We start from the raw sequence: 13,935 nt of genomic DNA, 5'->3' as shown, positions 1-13,935 counted from the left end.
CATGAAGACATTTTATCAACAGAACCACTTTGAGAAAGAACTTGGTGTTATCAAGTAAATTAAATGCCTTACCCTATAAGCCAGCAATTCCTCTCCTAGTTTTATATCCCAGATAAATGCTGGTACTGGCGGATGAACCAGGAAGCAAGTACCTGAATGCATAAGCAGCTCTGACTAAAATGGCAAAAACTGATAATAGCCTACAAGACCACCAGCAAGCAGTAGAATGAATTAATAGAAATATGACATGTCCATATCCTGGAGTCCTCTACAGAAATGACCTGGTGTGAACCATTTCTCCCTGCAACAATGCAGATGCAATGCTGGATAAAACAGTAATATGTGGAAAGACATACACAGCATGATCCCACTTATAGAAAAATTTAAAATATGCTAAAACAAAGCAATATATCATTTATGAATACAAATATGTGGTGAAGCTATAAAAAAAGTGAAAAGAACAATAAAACCAAAGTTTTTCAAGAGGAAGGAAAGGGTAGGGGATTAGAGATGGCAAATAAGGAACTTTGAAGTAGTATTTTTTCTTGAAGTGAATGGTGGCTGCTGGTGGTACTGTCGTTCTTTATATTCTACATTTTAATAAATATTCTTCTGTATCTGTATTTAATATATATATTTTAAAGAATTATTTTATTTAAATTTATTTATTTATTTATTTAAATTTGACCAGATAGAGACTGAGTGAGAGAGAGAGAAGGAAAGTGAGAAGGCAAGCTGCCAGGTCAGAACTCGAACTGCAGTCAGCCATGTGGGAGTCCAGCTTCCTTAACCACCATACCACCTGCTGGTGGTTAATATATATTTTTTAAAAATCTAATATTCCATGACAACAACTTCCAGGCAGGCTTGGGCAAGGGCATTCACCAGCTTCCATCCCTAGGCACACAGTCCATGGCTCAGGGAGGGAATGTTTGCAAACATTATGGAGAGCTCTGGAAACATGAGCCTCCCTGGTTGTGTGCTAGATGTTGGAGACAAGAGGCCTGGACAAAAATCCTGGTTCTGTCCCTTCTAGTAATAGCACCTACTTCCTAGGGCTTATTTTTAATGATTTTCCCCCAAGAATTATTAATTAATTTTATTCATTATTATTATTTATTTATTTTGACTAGAGAGAGACAGAGAAGGAAAGAGAGAAAGCAAGCTGCCAGGTCCAGGACTCAAATCGTGGTTGACCATGTGGGAGTCCAGTGTCCCAACCACCTGCCGGCCCCATCTTAGGACTGTTTTAAGGATTAACTTTAAAAACAAGAAAAATAATCATGAAAAAAATCATAGAAGTCTCTACACAGACTAAGTTCTCAAAAGTGTTGATTTTTTTTATCATTAGCAGCTGTGTGACCCTTGGGCAATTTATTTAATCACTCTAAGCCTCAATTTCCTTATTTATAAAGTAGAGGTAACTAATACCTAACTCACAGGGTTGTGGTGAGGATTAAATCAGATAATGTATGTAAAATACTCAACGGAGTCCCTATCATATATTGGGTTGCTGGAAAAGTCATGACTCATTTTTACCTAGCACCTAATTCCTTTTTTCTTAGTTTTTGTTTGTTTTTTTGAGAAGTTTGTGCTATAGGGTACATGCACTCGCCAGGAAGACAGAGAGACAGAAAGCGAGAAATCATCCCCCAGGGGAGATGGCCATGCTGCAATCCCTTCTCCTCCATTCTCCTCTTGGGATCTTGGGTACACACACACACGTGCCTGGTGTGAGTTTAAGACACTGGGCCCAGGACTCAAACCACGGTCAACTACATGGGAGTCCAGCAACATAGCCATTACGCAAACTGCTGGTTGGCACCTACTTTCTAGGGCTAGTGGGTTTTTTTTTTTTTTTGGACACAGAACCTGGACCTACTTCCTAGGGCTGGTTTTTTTTTGTTTGTTTGTTTTTTGTTTTTTTTTGACACAGAAAAATTATGTCATGACTTTTCGGACAACCTAATATTAAGTAGTCAATAAATGGTTATCAATGATTTCTATTATTATATTTAATAAATCTCTGCTTAGCTTCCCAGAAATTATCCTCAAGCATCTAGTCCTTGGCCAAAGTCATGCTCATCACTCCTTACATGTTTTGCTTAAAAGTAACTGGTTGAGGGGCCAGCAGGTGGCGTGGTGGTTGAGGGCACTGGAGTCCCACATGGCTGACCATGGTTTGAGTCCTGGACCTTGTCGCTTACTTTCTCACTCTCCTCTCTCTCTCACACACACACTCTGTCCCTCTCCGGTCAAATTAAAAAATAAATAAATAAAAGGAAAAAAACCTTAAAAAAAAAAAAAAAAAAGTAACTGGTTGAGGGGCCAGCAGTTGGCCTTCTCCTCCATTCTCCTCTTGGGATCTTGGGCATGTACGCACATGCGCCTGGCGTGAATTTAAGCCACTAGGTCCGGTACTCGGACCATGGTTGACTACAAGGGAGTCCAGCAACATAGCCACACCACCAACTGCTGGTCCCTTCAACATAGCCACTACACCAACTGCTGGTCCCCTCTCTTTCTGGAGACTGCACGTGCCCTATATCAAAAACCTTTCAAAAAAAAAGTAACTGGTTGAACTATTTAATGCTCCTGCCTATGGAGGAGCCTGGTATCTGAAGTCACCTGAATCTGGGGAATATGTGGCTGTCATGACCATGATAGGGAATAGGGCTTTGCGATGGAGGATTTTTTTTTCTTTTATTCTTTTTATTTTTTTAAATAAGTTTTGCTATAGGGCATGTGTGCTAGTCAGAGACAGAAAAAGTGAGAAATCACCCACTTGGGGGTAGGGATTGGCCACCCTGTAATCCCTTCTCCTTTTGGGATTTTGGGCAGGCACAAACATGTGCCTGGCATGATTTTCAAGCCACTGAGTCTAGGACTTGATGCCCGTGCAGTTGGCCATGTGAGATTCAGTGCCTTAACCTCCACACCACCTGCTGGCCCCAGGTGTTTTCTTTTATAATGTCACATTCGGCAGGGGCATCAAATATCAAACAAAGGGACCCAGTCTCTGTGGCACATACAGAAGCATAGTGCTCTACAATGCTAGGAGCCACACAACCAACTGTGAGTTTGGATCCCAAATTGACCTAAAACATGCTAGGTACACACTCAAGATCCAGACCAACTGGAGAGCTTGGGAAGGGAGGCTGTGAAGTGACCAGACCCTGCTGGGTATGCCTGGCTGCCTGCCTGTCTCTTTTTCACACGAATGTAAATGTGCTCTCTCTCATGAAATAATTAAAATGAAATATCAAATAAAGGCAGGGCCAGCAGGGGGTGTGGTGGTCAAGGCACTGAACTTTCACATGGTCAGCTATGGTTTGAATCCTGGACCTGGCAGCTGGCTTTCTCACTTTCCCTTTCTCTTCCTCTCTGGACAAATTATAAATGAATGAATGAATGACTAAATAAATAAATAAATTCTTGATGTGGTAGTTAAGATGGCTAGATCCCAATGACTGACTTCTCTGTTTGAGTCTTGTGTTAGGAGGCTTGAGAAACATGCCAGGCACGTGTGTGTGTGTGTGTGTGTGTGTGTGTGTGTGTGTGTGCCCAAAATCCTGAGAGGAGAATGGATTACAGCATGGCCATCATCCCTTGTGGGTGATTTCTTGCTTTCTCTCTATCTCCTACCCTCAACCTCCCTGACAAGTACATGTGCCCTATAGTAAAACTTTAAAAAAAATAAAATAAAGGATATCTCTGTGTCTTTTTTTTCTGATTTATAATTATTATTATTATTTAATTTGCTATAGGGCACATATGCTCACCAGAGAGACAGAGAGAGAAAGAGCTAGCTGCCAGTTCCAGGACTTGAATCATACTCAACCATGTGGGAGTCCAGTGTTTTAAACACCATGCCACCTGGTGATCCGAGTGCCTTTTTTTTTTTCTTAATTAAGTATTACATAAGAGATGGGAGAGAGATTTATTCATTGTGCCAATACTTACTGAACACTTGCTATCTGCCAGATACTCTGCCAGAGGAGGGGGATACAGAGATGAGTAAACTCAGCCCTCAAGGAGCACACCGTCAATTAGGGGATTTTAAACAGATTTTATGCAGAGATTACCAAATGAGAAAGTGGCAGAAGAGATACCCTCCGGTGCTGAAGGAGAGGGGGTCTTCTGTGAAGGTCTCACAGAGGAAAAACTTGAGTTGAGCACTAACTAATGAGCAGGAGTTGGCCAGGCGAGGTAAGTACATTTCAGGCAGAGAGAATAGCACATGCAAAGGCCAGAGGTGCAGACAACATGACCAATCAGGGACCTGCAAGTATCAATAGTTTGGTCTGGTGGGACTATGCTCTCATGGGAGCAGCAGCAGATGGGCCTGCAGAGGCAGCTGAAGCCATGCCATGAGGACCTGATTCATCACACCAAGCAGTCTGCCCTTGACCGGAGGCATGGGGAGCAGTAAAGGATTAGTCAGGAGTCCAGCCTGCAGGAAGAGCAATGTGACAGCTGGTAGAGGGTGTTTAGGATGAACCTGCTTGGGAGCTGGATGGCCGGTTAAGAGGAGCTTGGCAATCCAATCTAAGAAGCAGTGCTGACAGAGGAGGCAGGACACGGTGCTAGGAAAACTCCTTTGGGTAATGGGTTGGGATGTTCTCAATTCCTTTCCCCAAGGGATTTTAAAGTTTAATTGGAGAACAAGCGTGAAACCACTTGGTCCAGGTAGCACTTAGGGAGGAGACAGGAACACTTAGTGAAAATTAACTTTCACTAACTAACTGCCCCTTCGCCCTTTGAACCCTAGTGATACTACCTAATAAAAATTTAATAAAATTGGGACCAGCAGTTGGTGTAATGGCTATGTCACTGGACTCCATTTAGTCGACTGCGGTTTGAGTCCTGGATCTGGTGGCTTAAACTCATGCAGGGCGTGTGTGCGTTCGTGCCCAAGATCCCGAGAGGAGAATGGAGAAGGGATTGAGGCGTGGCCATCCCCCCTGCGGCGGGGGTGGGGTTGGGGGTGGGGGGCATGATTTCTTGCTTTCTGTCTTTCTGGCGAGGGCACACACCCTATAGCAAAAACCTCTCCAAAAAAAATTAATAAAATTAAGATACAGTAATAGCAGAGACAGTAAGTACCAAGCTGAGAAAGGCGGAGTCCCCTATGGACTTGAAGACAGATTTAAGGAGTAAACAGGGGAGCTGCCCTTATAACCTAGTGGTTAAGGGAGTGGATCCCACATGGCCAATAGTCAGAATCCCAGTCCTGGTGACTTGAAAACATCTGGCATGTGAGCATGTATGCCCAAAATCCTAACAGGAGGGAGAAATGGAGGAAAAGGGATTGCTGCATGACCATAGTTGAGGGCGTTTCCTCTTACCTCTGTGTTTCTGGCAAGTGTACAAAAAAAAATGGGACCAGCAGTTAGCGTAATGGCTATGTGGCTGGACTCCCAAGCAGTCGACCGCAGTTCGTGTCCCGGACCCAGTGGTTTAAAACTCATGCCGGGCGCATGTGTGTGTGTGCCCAAGATCCTGAGAGGAGAAGGGATTGTGGCCATCTCCCCTGGGGGGTGATTTCTCGCTTTCTCTCTCTCTGTCTCTCTCTGTCTGTCTGAAGAGCGCACGTGCCCTATAGCAAAAACCTCTTAAAAAAAAAAAAAGGAGAAAACAGAGACTCAGTTTCCTGTCCCAGGAGTTGGCCATGCTGGGAACAGCACAGGAAGTTCTGTTTGAGGTAGACAACTCATCAATTCTGAACTGCACCAGTTAAGTCCAGATAGAGGGCCTGCAGAAGGGGGTGTTTGTTATGATAGTGTTGAGTCATCCTACAGGCTACATCTTTCTGCTACTTTTTATCTACCTTCCCATAAGAGAGGGAGCACAATTAGAAACAAAGGCATAGAAATATTGTACTCCCTAGCTATTGCCAGCACTCAAGGCTCACTTCCTCCAGGAAGACTTCTCTGACTGATTCACTTGGAATTGCTAAGTTCATTCATAATCACTCATCTTGGCACTGGCTTGCAATTTCTTGCACTAAGGTTTGTCTTTGCTCTTTTCATTTCCCCAGGAGAAAGAAATGTAGGATTTAACTGAGCCCTCTCCAGGCATCAGCTCTCTCAATCCAACCTGGCTGTCTGAAGTGTTCTCTCTGGAACCTGCAGTTTCTCAAGGTACTAACCACATCCTGAAAGGAAATGAGACACCTGTGATTAGCCTTGGAATAGGGGCTCTCTCTAGGTTGTTTGCTCAGCACAAGGGCAACAGTAAAGGGTCCTTCAGGAGACACACATAATCCAGTGGGAGCCACAGGACTCTTGATTAAGGACTCTGCACATTATATAGATGATTCCCAAAAGCAGGGTTAGTGAGGTCCAGGAGGCCACCCGCTACTAGCTGTGGGGAAGAAACAGCCTCTATTGTATTTTCAAATACAGAGCTTCACAGGATCTGCCCTCTGACCTGTTTCTTCCCTCACCTGACCTCCAGGTCCACAGCAAGTGTACCCCCCACAACTACTCACTCCCCTTCTGCTGCTTCTGAGCACATGTCCCCAGCCATCCTTGGTTCTGTAACTCTTCGAATAATCTTGATTTAAATACTGAGAGGACACGAGCCTAGTGTCTATCAAACTACTCATTACAAAGCTTTATAGTATTGTAAAATAAGTGTAGAGTACTGTAAATCAGCATAAAATAAATTATTTAAAAAAATAGGGGGCCAGTGAGTGGTGCAATGGTTAAGGTGGCTGGATCCCACATGGCCATCTGCATGGTTTGAGTCCCAGACCTGGAGCCTCAAAAACACACCAGGTGCATGTGGATGTGTGTCCAAAATCCTGAGTGGAGAATGGAGGGATGTGTCCCCCCCATCTGGGGGTGAGTGTGTTTTCTCACTTCCTCACTCAGTCTGCCTCTCTCAGGTGATTGTACAATGGCTGGCTGCACAGTTGGAGTCTTGGATCTGGTGGCTTGAAAATCATGCCAGGGGACCAGCAGTTAGCTTAATGGCTATGTCACGGGATTCCCATGTAGTCGACCATGGTTCGAGTCCCAGACCCGGTGGCTTAAACTCACGTGTATGTGCCCAGGATCCTGAGAGGAGAATGAAGGAGAGGGGATTGTGGTGTGGCCATCCCCCCTGGGGGGTGATTTCTTGCTTTCTATCTCTCTGTCTTTCTGGCGAGCACACACACCCTATAGCAAAAACCTCTCCAAAAAAAATAATAAATCATGCCAGGAGCGTGTGCATGTGTGCCCAAAATCCCAAGAGACAGCTGGAGGAGAAGGAACTGCAGCATGGCCATTTCCTCTGGTGGGCGATTTCTCTCTCTCTCCTACCTTCCTCTTTCTCTCCCTCCCTCCTTCCCTCTCTGGTGAGTGCATGTACCCTATAGCAACAACAAAAAACAGAATAGGGTCAGCTGTGTGGCCTGGTGGTTAAGGCAGCTGGACCCCATGTGGTTCCTAGACCTGGTAACATGAAACACACACTGGGCACAGGTACATGTGTGCCTGAAATTCTCAAAGGAGAGAGAGAGGGAGCAAAAGAGACTGCAATGTGATCATTCCCAAGGGAAGTGCTTTCTCCTTTTCTGTCTCCCTCTGGTGAGTGCATAACCCTTCTTTTAAAAACAGAACAACAGAATGGAATGGAATGGAAAGGGAAGGAAAAAATATAAATATGTCACAAGTGCCTAGCTGGTATAATGTTGGTTAAGGCAGCTGGATCCCACATGGCCAACTACGAGGTTCAAGTCCTGGATCTGGCAGTTTGAAAAACATGCTGAGAGCAAGTCCTGGATCTGGCAGTTTGAAAAACATGCCGAGAGCATGTACACTCAAAATCCTGAAAGGAGAATGGAGAAGGGATTGCGGCATGGCCATCCCCCCGAAGATGCTTTCTCACTTTCCCTCTATCTCTCTGTCTCTCTAGCAAGTGCATGTTCCCTATAGTAAAAAAAGAAGTATGTCACATATAATATGGGTATTATTTTGTTAAATGTTCATTTTGGTTATTATTTATGCATATATAGAATATACCTAAAGTCCTAATGCAACTTTAAGCTTTAATAACAGAAAAAAAAGTACCGTAGACTTAACAAAGAATGTCATTGGAAATTTTTATTTAAATTTCTTTTACTTTTATTTAGTTTTATGAATTTTGAATAATAAATCTTTTTCTTTAGGTTTTTGCCATAGTGCATGTGTACTTGATGGAGAGAGACAGAGGGAGACAGAGAGAGGGAAAGTGAGAAGTCACTCCCCAAGGGAAATGACACACCACAATCCTCTCTCCTCCATTCTGCTCTCAGGATTTTGGACATGCACATACAGACATGAGCCCAGTGTGATTTTCTGCTGGCCTCCCAGTGCTCTCATTTTACAGGTGAGGCCACAGTTGTTAGGTAACTTCTATAGAACACAGTGGCTTCTATGAACCTATTCTCCTAACTCCCAGGCCATTGCTCTGGTCACTATACTCTGACCTCCCCACTGGAGGTCATACCCAGTGGGGTATTTGGACACTGGGTATGGTTCTGAGCCTGGAGCAGGGCTGGTTCCTGAGCCTCTCCGTACTTTACCCTTAGTCCCTTCCTTGCCATTTTCCCTTGTCCAGCTCCCACTCAAGGATGCAAACTCTTTTAAAATGCAAAAACTGGGGGCTGGATGATGGCTTGATAGTAAAATGCCATGCTCTGCAAGGCAGATCCACATAGGAAGGTTCTTGGTTTGTATCTGAAGACCTCCCTGAGCACTTTGGGCATGTACACGCATATGCCCATGATCCAGTGCTGGCTGAAGCTGGGGATGGGTCATGTGCTGAGACCCTGTTGGGGTGCTTTCTGTCTCCCCATTTCTCATTCATGGAAGATATAAATAAATTTTAATTTTAAAAATGCTGAAACTGAAAGTCCTAGGCAAACTTACGGCTTTGGTGAAGCCAGGGTTAGCCACCCTGAACACGCCCTTGCTGGCCAGGTGGCCTCTGTAACAAAGTTTCTTCCTGTTTATCAACTGAGTGGCTCACCTCCGGTTTCTTCCTGTTTATCAACTGAGTGGCTCAGCCCCGGGAGGGAGACGTGGCAGCCAGGAAGCAAGCACTCACTGACATCTCCACAGGGATGTTTGCTCAAATTACTCAGACTAAGGTTTGATTATGGGTTTCTTTGAAAAACAACAACTGCCACCACTCTCACCAAGGCCACAGGTGTGTGGAGCTAGGCTTCATGGAAAGGATGGGACAAGTCAATTTCAAGCTACTGGTGGTGGGGAGGGGGCTGAGTAGGTGTTTGGCCCAATGACTATCCTTTCTTGCAAGAGCTTTCTCCCCATCAAAAGTAGCACTCATTTTAGGTCCTCTGTACTCATGCCATGAACAGAGGAGCAGATTGGCTCTTCCAAAGCCCAACTCCCACCTCTGACCCTATTGACCACAGAATACTTCAAGGTTTCACTTTCCCCCATAATTACACCTTGAAGACATTTCAGCTTTTCCCAAAAACTAAAGCTGCAGTACTATGGCTTATTTTCCTGGAAAGATGTACCAAAAATTATTTCTGTAGCCAGTTTATTGCCTAGCATATCTAAGTTCATTGTATGTTTGTATAACATTTTAATCTTAAGTTACTCAAACATGAATTTTCAATTGAAAAACCCAGCCCAACTTTGTTCACTGTGTAGCTAGAACATTGCTTGGCATATAGTAGGTGCTCAGTAAATATTTGTCAACTTATTCCAAATAAAAGTCACTGAATATCAAAATAGTATGTGACAAAAAAAAAATAAAAAGAGTTCAACGGCTGCCAGGTGTTTTTTTTTTTCTTGGTATAATTTTACCATAAGGTGTATGTACTTATCAGAGAGGGACAGACAGACAGACAGACAAACAGAAAGTACAAAATCACTCCCCAGGAGGGACGGCCATGCTGTAACCTCTTCTGTATTCTTCTCTCAGGATTTTGGGCACACATGACATGTGCCTGGCATTTTTTTTTAGAGAGAGATTTTTGCTATAGGGCACATGTGCCCCAGGGAAGATGGTCATGCCACTATCTCTTGTCTTCCATTCTTCTCTCAGGATCTTGGGCACGCACACACATGCACCCAGCATGAGTTTAAGCCACCAGGTCCAGGACTCGAACTGTGGTCAACTATGTGGGAGTCCAGTGATATAACCATTATGCCATCTGCTGGTCCCCCTGGCATATTTTTCAAGCCACCAGGTCCAAGAGTTGAAATAAGGAGTCGGCCATGTGAAATCCAGCCACTTTAATCACCACACCACTGGCTGGTGGAAGAGGATCTCCAGACCTTGCCAGGTGGGATAGGAGTATACAGCCAGGCATCCCTAGGAAACCAGAGATGAAGAAGGTTCCCAGGTAGGGATGAGGTGGGATTCTCTAATCTCAACCAGTCTGAGCTTGAGAGAAAGCAAAAAAGAAGAATCTCAATAGAATCTTATCATCTGTTGGTTATGGGGGTGCAAGGAACAGGGAAGGGCTAAAAAGGGAGTGTGACAGGAGGGTATTTCTGAAGGCTTGGGCCATTCTCCAGATTGGAGGAGGGTGATGGGAAAGTGGAGAATTAGGAATTTTCCTTCTTCACCCCACACATCTGTAGGAGTCTGTTCTTGGCTGTAGAACTTCTACACAGTGCAGCCCCACCAGATACTCAACATGCCACACCTTGAACTCAGGTTCTGTGCCCAGGTCTCTAAGATAGCCTCTTCCCAATTTTCCCACTGTTGCCAGTAGCATGGAAATCCTTGCCCCTGCTCTACTCCCAGGCAAGTAGTTTTCAAATCCTTCTCAGTGTCGCCCCCCCCCCCACACACACACACACACACACTCCCAAGTCTGGCTGATTCATTCTCTGCCTCCTGGATCCTCCCCTTCTTCACTCTCCAAACTGTCACTTGAAATTGTGCCCTTATCTTTGAACATCTGGAGGATCAGCAGCAGCTGCCTGCCAGCCTCCTTTGCCTCAGGCCTCTTTCTCCCTTTCAGAATCAAAACAGCCACATTCATATTCCTTTAGCTCTATTTGATTGTGGCAGAAACTAAGCCTGAGCAGTCTGCTTCCTGTTTGCTACTCACCCTCAAGCCTGACCAGATGCTTGGCATTGGCTTTCTTTTCCTCCCCAACGCTTTTCCATTTTACAGATGCTCCTCACTTTACCATGGGATTACTTCCCAATAAACCAATGGTACAGTAAAAAGATCATAAGTTGAACCATCATAAGTCAGGGACTGTCTGTATTCTTGTTAAACAAGTGACATTTCTTTTCTTTCATACTCTTACTTGACAAAGCCCCCCTCTTCCAAGAAGCCTTCTTAGACGAAGACTCATCTCATTACCCACAGTATCTGGGTATGTTTGTTCAAGTTTCAATCACTACACATGCTTTCCCCATGTGGAACTTTCCCACTAGATTTTATGGAGGAAGGAGAACCAATAGGCCCAGACACTAGGCCATCTAGATCCTGTTTTTCTGCTCTTTCCCAATCCTTAGGTCCTGGCTCCCAAACTTCTGCCTCCAGAATGCATCTCCTGACCAATCCAGTTTACCTTTCAATCCCTACAGCCCTGGGGAAGATGGTTATGTGATTTCCCTGCCCAGGTTGTCTGTCCCTTGTTCTCTATTATATGCAGAGCTGAGGGTGAGGACTGGGTTTCTTCCTTCCTTCAAATCACTACCTACAGCTCAGGACCAGGTTGAGAGGGGGAACAAGAGAATAACCGAACCCCACAGAGCTTTCAGGTGCCATTAGAGTCTTCCAACAGTCCTTTTCTCCCCGACTGCCCTATCCTTGTTCACCACACAAGCCTTTCACACAGCACAATTACGGCATTGAGCTAGACACAGAGACAGGCACTGCCCTGCACTTGACCTCTTGCTTATTCAAATCTTCACTCTCATCCCCATCAAATGAGAATAGACACTTTGGGCTTTCCCAAAGAGGGGCAGAGGTCTGTATGTGGAGTTCACCCAAGCGGTGGCCCAGCCATTCACTGGGTCCCTCTAGCACATGCACACCCACTCTGGTCCTCGGCTTTACTTTCAGAGCTAGAGATTTTGGCACACATCTGTAGGAGGCAGAGGATGTTGAAGAAAATATTTTAAATATTACTACTTACCCTATCCCATCAAATTACAGTTCTGAACAAGGTCACACAGCTAGGAAGTAGCAGAGACAGAATTTGCACTAAGGTCCATGTCTCTCTTTGCAAAGCCCACTTAACCAGGACATGATACTGTCTTACATTTTGCGGGTGCTCAGAGTTTTGCCAAACACTTTCACATATATACCTTCTCATTTGCTCCCCACCCAGGGAGTGTTTATGTGATTTGGCCAAGGTTGTGCGGCTAAATTAGTGACAGGGCTGAGTCAGCTGCCCGCCTCCATTATATCCACTGCCTCCCAACATTGAGAAGCTTTTGGCTCTAGGACTAGCTGCCCCTCTTGGTCCTGACTTCTGTCCTAGGCGCTGACTGCATAGACTAAACCATGGTCCTATTTCCTGTCCAGGTTTCTCCCAGCTGAACTTGGGCTAAGAGGTTTCTGATCTCAGAGGACACTCCACATGCATCAGGGCTCCCCTTCTCAGGCCCGGGCTCTTCCCTGCTGCTGTGGGTGGGAGTCAGCAGCAGGATTACAGAGGTGAGGTCATCTTGGGCAGCCAGCTCCAGACTTCTCTGTTCCCTTTGACAGTCCTGTCCTGCTCTTTGCCCTGGTGCCCTGGAAGCAGATTTCTCTCCTTACCTCTGGGTTTCTAAAGTATATGGTATTGTAAAGAACTGGAGCTAGAAAAATGCCTACAGTGATAGTAGCTTCTAGAAGTATATTTCAAACCTCGTGCCTTACCTTGTTCTAGTCATCACATGAATTTGTCTCTTTTATCCTTCTTACCCTTCCTCTGATAGATACAACTCATCTGCAGGAGAGAACAGGGCTTGCGTAGTGCATCCACACCTCTGGCAAGATGAGTATAAGCCCTGGAGGCTCTTTGGTGTGTCCAGAGTTACTAACCTCACCCAGCATCTGCTGCGCTTGTGGGTCTGGGGCTATTAAAACCCTCCTTGGAACTGCTGCAATAGGTTACTGGCTAACATGGAAGGTCTGGTCTAAGCCTTGCAGGCAAACTGACCACCATCGCTACCCTCCGCACAGATCTGGGTCTGTGATGACTAGCCCCGGGGGAAAAGTAACAAGCTGTTTCTCCTTTCTGTCAGTCTGGGCTCGGAATAAGTGATGAGAAATCGGGAAGTTGGTGACAGTCACAGTCATGAACACCCGCCAGACCCCTTCCCCACAATACCACAGAGCTCCTAGCCCATCCCCCAAAGGCTCAAGCATAGGGAGTCAAGCAGGGCTCAGACCGCCTCAGGGAGGCTCCTCTCCAGCACCCCTTCTGCTCAGGTGTGACGTGGCATCGCACGAGGAAACTCTAAGTTTATTTTAAGATTTTCAGGAGCACAAGAGGTGGCCCAACCCAGCAAGCCGGGCACGGAAGGAATGCGGGGACACAGGTGGGTGAAGGGAAGAGGGTGCAAAGCCCCGGAGGGAGGGCTATGACTTCTCCCTCCCCCTCCTCCAGGTTCCAATGTAGGCTCCTCATTGATTCCTCTGTTCCTAAGCGCACAGGTGTAGGGGGCTCCTCGCGAGGGAGGAGCTAAAGGCCACCGCCACAGGCCAGACCGAGGGCAGGAGGGGCGAGTCTGGCCCAGCCCCTTCATTTTACTGTGGTAAGGAAGAAGAAGTGAAGGCTGGTGGTGAGAAGGAAGAGGAGGAGGATGGGAAGCGAGGACTTGTTAAAAGCGAGTTCGACTGCAGGGATGTCCCGAGAAGCCGGAGAACTCTGGCCGGGGTCCTTCTGTCGCTTACCTGTCGCGCCGAGTTAGAGCCGCCGCCGCGCCGCAGTGCCGCTCGCTGATTTCCCGACGGGGCGGCTGGGAGGGCGG

General features: G+C 45.8%; 1 protein-coding gene across 3 annotated transcripts in view; it reads right to left on the bottom strand.

The window, feature by feature from the left end:
* The window catches only part of GALNT6 (polypeptide N-acetylgalactosaminyltransferase 6), a 42,166-nt gene extending 28,242 nt beyond the window's left edge, over positions 1-13,924 (bottom strand). For 2 of the 3 annotated variants that reach the window (XM_006168131.3, XM_027768152.1), the window contains exon 1: positions 13,859-13,924. The gene's annotated coding sequence lies outside the window, so the exon portion shown is untranslated. Of the gene's footprint in view, positions 1-5,887; positions 6,158-13,858 lie in introns of all 3 variants that reach the window. The other variant, XM_027768151.1, reaches the window with a different exon arrangement.
* Positions 13,925-13,935: the final 11 nt, after the last annotated feature.

This window comes from Tupaia chinensis, unplaced genomic scaffold (genome assembly GCF_000334495.1).
Source record: "Tupaia chinensis unplaced genomic scaffold, TupChi_1.0 Scaffold145652_1, whole genome shotgun sequence".
NCBI lineage: Eukaryota > Metazoa > Chordata > Mammalia > Scandentia > Tupaiidae > Tupaia > Tupaia belangeri.
This window is presented reverse-complemented; position numbering and strand designations above follow the sequence as displayed.